The 6,657-nt window shown below is 48.8% G+C and overlaps 1 long non-coding RNA gene across 1 annotated transcript; it reads right to left on the minus strand.

The window, feature by feature from the left end:
* Nucleotides 1-1,278: 1,278 nt before the first annotated feature.
* Nucleotides 1,279-2,827, minus strand: LOC120710694. The gene is made up of 2 exons (XR_005689984.1): nucleotides 2,004-2,827; nucleotides 1,279-1,892 (listed from the first exon to the last, which is right to left on the minus strand). It is a non-coding gene; the product is annotated as an uncharacterized LOC120710694 (long non-coding RNA).
* Between the last annotated feature and the right edge of the window lie 3,830 nt (nucleotides 2,828-6,657).

Here is a 6,657-nt window from a genome sequence, read left to right on the forward strand (position 1 = left end):
CTCTGTGCTTCCCCTGCTACAAGAACAGGCAGCCTTTGCTTGCCCGGTGCCCTTTTGCTTGCCCTCCTGGTGAGCATGGCCACGGCCGGCGAGGCGTTGCCCCCAATTGGACACCTGGTGGTGGTGGGGTGGCGAGCTAGCGACGGAGGGGACTGGGCAATGGGTGTGACATGGCGCTAGGATTGGGGATGGCCGGATGTCTTCGGCGGCCAGCTAGGGTTGGGATTTGGGCGGCGGCGGTAGCCCTGTGTGGGACTGAGGGTGAGGAAGACTAGGGTTGGCTGGTTTGGGGGCGCCGTCAGGTGGGCGCAGTGAGGGGGCAGGGGAGGCCGGGGGGAGGGGGGTTGGAATTGGAGATTGGGCCGAGCTACGAAAGTATACTTGGGTTGAAAATTTTCTGGCTGAAAACAGGAACCTAGAATACGGTCGGGAAAACACCCAACCGATTCCGCTCTTGTTCCCACCGGATTTCCCGGATTTTTCTTTTCCATTTTCCCGGTATTCTTGAGGATACGGTTTACGGTCGGTTTAGACGGTAAACGATGCCGGTCGGGACGGAATTTTCCCGTCCTGTTTTCATTTCTACATGCTACATGCCCCTTCTAAAATTTGGTCACTTGGATGCAGTGCAGAGTCTAAGATGGTAAAGGACCATTAAATTTGATCTAGATAATTCGAGAGCTGAATTTTAAAAGGATCAAACTCTAATCCTATACAATTTTAATCTAAAAATTTAAGAGTCATGATCAATTATCATTCCTCGAGCCTCTCTGACCCGTGTAGTGTAGACCTCTCTGACCCGTGTAGTGTAGACGAAGCGTGTCGGCTCGTACATATTGTATTCTGCGACCAAATGTGCGCTTCAGGTGAGGTGTCGAGGGAAAAGAAAAACAAGCCGTGCTAGCCGGATTTTATATATATTAGGAGCATCACCTAGATTGTGGATACGGCCTATCGCTCCGACAGATTGTATGGATATAGGTGGCAGTCCTAATGTACTTGGCATCGATGGCACTGTGAATACGTTGCAGTTATTGAAGTGAATTTATCATCGCAAAAAAAAAGAGCCTCCTGTGAATACGTTGCTGTGGCGGAGGAGACTACTGTTAAGCCGCTTGTTTTGCTCATGCTACGTTGCCAGAACAGTATGACGCGGGTGCAGCCGGCCAGCCAGCTCGCCTTTGATCTCGCGGCCTCTTGTTTCTCTGCCACATAATTTCTATCGGTGATGGACTTGGATCGGGGTGCTGTTCTCCGCTGGTAGGGCTCCAAAGCGTATGGACCAGTCTAGACCACGTCACCATAATTATTGCCGCATGCCCACTTGCGAGATGTGCCGACACGGACAGGCTAATTCTATTCATCGCGCGCGAGTGTGGAACTCGTGACATCGCAGAAGGCCCTTATTCATCTTTCTCCCGGAGCCGCGGCGGCCGGACTCGGGGAAGGGAGGTTGCTAGGGCGCTGGTGGCTTAAAAGAGAGAGGAGGGGGTTTCAGAAGACCGGCGGTGGATCGGAGGCGGGTTGCGAGGGCGATGTGTGGTAAGACGGTGGAGGTGTTGACACTGTGCTAGCTATCTCAACGAATCTGCGCCTGCCTCGCGACACCTCCGCCGCCGCAGCGGTTCTCCGCGGCCGTCCCGTCCTCCGTGTGCCGTGTGCAGAGCTCGGGCGGGCACGCCGCACGCACAAGTAGGTGCCGTCGTCGTCTGCTTGTGCGGCCGGGAACCAGATCGGCTGCCGCAGTGGTGGTCGTACGTCGTCCTCACACCGAACTCGGCGGTGGGGAGGTCGGCAGCGAACGCCATCCGCCGGAACGTACATCAGCTCGACGTCCGCCGTCGGTTAGTTCCAACGAGCACTCGTCCACGTACGTCCAGCGATGGCCGCACCTTGGTTCCCCATGCATGACAAGGCACGCAAGAAGCCCGTCGTTAGGAGACGAAGAATAGGCGTCCAAGTTGATCCAGTATCCTGTTCGGACTTCGGAGTGTTCTGGTTACCTGCACCATCCTCGGTCTCTTGGCGGCGGATGGGAGTGGCGCACGCACGCCGCCGGCCTCCACCAGTGGCGGACTAGGATTGAAACTAGGGTATGCCGCGTCAAAATTTTAACATCCAATTCGATATTCGATACCATCTAGAAAAAATTGGTACACAAAAAAATCACAAGCAATTAGATACACAAGCAGTTAGGTTCAATATTTCTATAGATTACAATATAAATAGTAGAAGCACACTAAGTCCTTAAAATACATAAAATAAGCATAAAATAAAATACAATGAATCAATAATCAATCCATGTATCAATCATCAATTTATCTTACAAAAAAGGATCACATGAGTTGAGATTTTGGAATCAAAGAAAAACCTACTGCTTAGGCCATAGGGTCAAGGAGTTACCTTCGGTTTGGGGCTTTGGCCTTTGGGAGGTTGGGAGGCCGCTGGCCGGCTGCATCGCGGCAGCCGGAGGCTGCTGGGCGGCGGCCGCGCACCGGCGGACAGGCGGAGGCAGCTGGGCGGCGCCGCGGGCCGCGGCGGCTGCGGAACGGCGGACAGGCGGTGCGGCATCTAGATCCAGCCAGCTCCGGTGCCCGGCGGGCGGCGGGCGCGGCTGTGGCCGGGCGGCGCGCCGGTGCCGCAGGGAGGGGCTGAGGCTCGGGCGCTCGGCGAGTCGGCCGCGTCGTCGCTAGGCAGGACACCTCACGCCACCGCAGGAGATGCCGAGTCTGGCACTTGGACAGGCCGGCTGGGAGTGGGGATCCGTTGGTGGGCCAAATCTTAGGGTATGCCACGGCCCATCCGGACCACCCACTGGGTCCGCCAGTGGCCTCCACCAACCATCCTCCGCACCTCGGTCTTGTGAGAATGTGCCAGGGTTTCAAATCTCGCCCGGGAACCGTCGGTTTCCGGGTTTTTTCCGTTCCCGGTCCGGTCCGGGACGGTAAACCGGGTCCGGTTTTTTATATTTTATGCTTCTAAATCTAAAAATATAAAATTAATTTTTTTTGTGCTACTGTTTCGGTTTTGAACAGTGTCACCGGTTTTTGAAACCCTGGAACGTGCACTCCAGCGCAGCGTCAGCGTCAGCGATCTCTCTAAAGCCGTCCGTACACGGGCTTCCGGCCGGTGATGAGCTCCAAGCGCACGACCCCGTACGAGAAGACGTTGGACCTGTCAGCTAGCTTCCAGCTCGGCTGTTCTGAGCTCAAACAAAGCCTCACCTCTCTGTAAGGTAGGTTACATGTTAAATTTAGGATCATGCAGGAGGCGCAGAAGATGTGGGAACTGAGGTTATCATATGGGCAAATGAGGGAATTTTTTTTGAACAAAAATGAGGGAATATTCAGGTAGCTTAAATGAGAGGATTTCAAACTTTGACAGGAAATTTTTAGCTAGATCCTTTCTAGTTTTTAGCTAGACTTCAGAATGTTAGTGGACTGTGCTGAATGGTAAGCTACATGCGTTTGGACTTGTGGGCATCTGGCCCGGCCCAACCAGATAAAAGTTACTGGGCCAACCAGTATCTGAGCACGTGCTAAGTTGGGCTGCCGTAGTCATGATGGCCCATGACATCTCCATGAGCCGTTTTTTCTTTTTTATATTTTTTAAAAATTAAAATTTCAAAAATATTTGTCCGTTTTCAAATATTTCAAAAATATACCCCGGTCGCCCTCCCATAGTGCGACAGGCCCAATGTGTAATTTTTTTTTTCAAATTTGCAAGGAAGTCCCTGGAGAGAAAAAAAAGGCGGGGGACCTGTCGCCCCCCCCACGGGCGACAGGCCCCTGTCGCCCATTGGGGGGGCGACAGGCCCCCCTTTTTTTTCTCGGACTTTTATTTTTGCAGGGACCTATTTTGAGCTATTCGAGCGTGTATTCGTCATCATCGTCGGCAAGATCTCGGCCGCTAACTCCTACCGCACGTTACTTGTCCTTCATTAAATCACGGAAAAAAATCGCAAGAACTTCCCTTATTTCACGAGCATTATGGAACCCACAAACATAATAAGTTCACATAAATAATATCTATAAAAACAAATGACAAGTAACCTACCACAATCATAAACATCGGATACAAATAAGCGGTCCACAGCTATCTCATTACAAATAAACATCATATACATCTAACCACCCCTAGGGCGTCGGACCCTCTTAGCCCTCTGCTGGGCACGGACATGTCCCTCGGAGTAGGTGAGAACATCCGGAGACCTCACCTGTCGCTCAGGACGCGCAAGGGGCTGCGGTGTCTGCTGCTGAGAGATCCCAAGTGGTGCTCCTCCTAGCTGTGAATACCCCAAGACATCGGGGTCACCATGCGCGGCAGGCTCTTCTGGACTCAAGCTGTCGAAGTCGTCTAAGGTGAATGTCTCGTTATCTGGTCGAAAGGAGGAAGAAGAAGGTCCGGCGCCCGCATCGGGGTAGAATCCTACGCAAAAAATATGGATGTTAGCGTACGCTCGTATATTTCGTAATGACATGTAGAAACCGAAATACGAAACATAAACTAACCTGTGTAGGCCGGTATCTGTGGCCCCGGTACCATCCCTGGATACGGTCCGCCAACTGGTGCTGTCCCTCTAAACATTCCAGTATGGCCGAACGCAGTAGCTGGATCGTATCCTGTATGTGATATTAGTAAATATGTAGGAACACTTGATGTAATTTTAAAGAGATATGTATGTTACCTGTACTTGGGAAGAACTGCGACGTCGGCCCGTGTATGGTCGACGGACACGGGAACGACGACGACGCCTGAGACGACCCGTGGCTGTCTTCGTACTGCACACGGCTTCCGAAGTTGTGCGTTACCTGACGCAACTGATCTTGCCGACGATGATGACGAATACACGCTCGAATAGTTCAAAATAGGTCCCTGCAAAAATAAAAGTCCGAGAAAAAAAGGGGGGGCCTGTCGCCCCCCCCAACGGGCGACAGGGGCCTGTCGCCCGAGGGGCGGGCGACAGGCCCCTGTCGCCCGTTGGGGGGGCGACAGGTCCTCCGCCTTTTTTTTCTCTCCAGGGACTTCCTTGCAAATTTGAAAAAAAAAATTACACATTGGGCCTGTCGCCCTATGGGAGGGCGACCGGGGTATATTTTTGAAATTTTTGAAAACGGACATATATTTTTGAAATTTTAATTTTTTTAAATATAAAAAAGAAAAAAGTTCGGGATCTCTCCATGAGTTGTGTAATCCCATTTCGAACCGAGCACATGCTAAATTACATTTAGAACCCCTCTAAGGCCTTGTTTAGTTAGCGAAAATATTTCGATTTTTGATACTGTAGCACTTTCGTTGTTATTTGAAAATTAATATTCAATTATTAACTAATTATGTTTAAAAGATTTGTCTCGCGCTAATCAGTTAGACTGTGTAATTAGTTATTTTTTAACTACATTTAATGCTTCATATATGTGTCTAAAAATTCGATGTGACAGGTACTGTAGATTTTTTTTAAAAAAAACTAAACAAGGCCTAAATATATTTTGGAATGTTCACAAGCTGATCTTAGGTACCCAAAGTCACAGGTGGAACGATTGGTGTATTATGAATTTTAAAAAACAATACGCACGGATTAAATCTTATTGTTTTCGAAATAAATCATATTAGTTTGTGGATACCCTAGACACTCAGGCGAACGATTCCTCATGCAGCTTTGAATGTTTTACAAATTTCCATGGAAGGAACATGCCATCGCACGAATTTCCAATGTTAATTAATACATGTTGTAGTCGTACATTGGGCCAGTTAGAATAATACCATCCTCCATCACGTGTTTTGCCAGTTCGAGTGGTACCAATCATTCAAATCAATCTAGAATGTTGCCCCTCCTATTTATTTTTTTTTCAAATGAATCTCCCTCTCTCTAACTTCAAACGTCATTAAGGCCCCATCACATCACTAGCAGTAGCAGATGATCAATATCCTGTAATATCCATTACCAATTTGTCAAGCGTAAGACCCCTGTGGGTCTCTGAACTAGTGAACTTGAAGGGTCTTGGACGTGAGGACTGCACATTGAAGTTTCAAACTTTTCGGGATGAAAGTCACGGCTTCGGTCCAAACCTGATTTTTCAAGAACATTGGAATACAACAGTTCTCATCTCTAAGGATTTAATGAGAAGAAATTGCTAGATAGCAACGATGTCGTTTACGACAAATCTCCAGTTAATTCTCCTTTGCAGATTATTTTCATAGATATTGACATATACATGAATTGCTTTCTTTTTTTCTATCAGCTTAAGTTTTTTTGGTTGGTTTGGTTGGTGCATACAGTGGCGGAGCGCCCAATAGGGCAAGATATGGCTGCTGCCATACCCCAGATTTTACATATGCTCAACTTGGGCTGAATTATTTAGGAAAGGTTTTACCCTTTTAGGCATTAGAACAAGCTATACTGACCTATTGTTTCATCAGCCCAGTTGCCCCATATCTCAATTTTGATCCGTCCTCCGCCACTGGATGCATACAACTCAATGTGGTATTAAGGCCAGAGATCTCGAGCTCAAATCCTAGTGTTTATTGCACATTTGATGTCTGAGGGAGTCTGCATGTGGGAGGGGGTATTGGAGTATAAGTGAATTGTTCTTATTTACTATCAGTTTAGCCTTTTAGGTTGAATTGATCGATGCATACAATTCAGTAAGAGATATTTAC

Source organism: Panicum virgatum, chromosome 5K, assembly GCF_016808335.1.
Source record: "Panicum virgatum strain AP13 chromosome 5K, P.virgatum_v5, whole genome shotgun sequence".
Lineage (NCBI taxonomy): Eukaryota > Viridiplantae > Streptophyta > Magnoliopsida > Poales > Poaceae > Panicum > Panicum virgatum.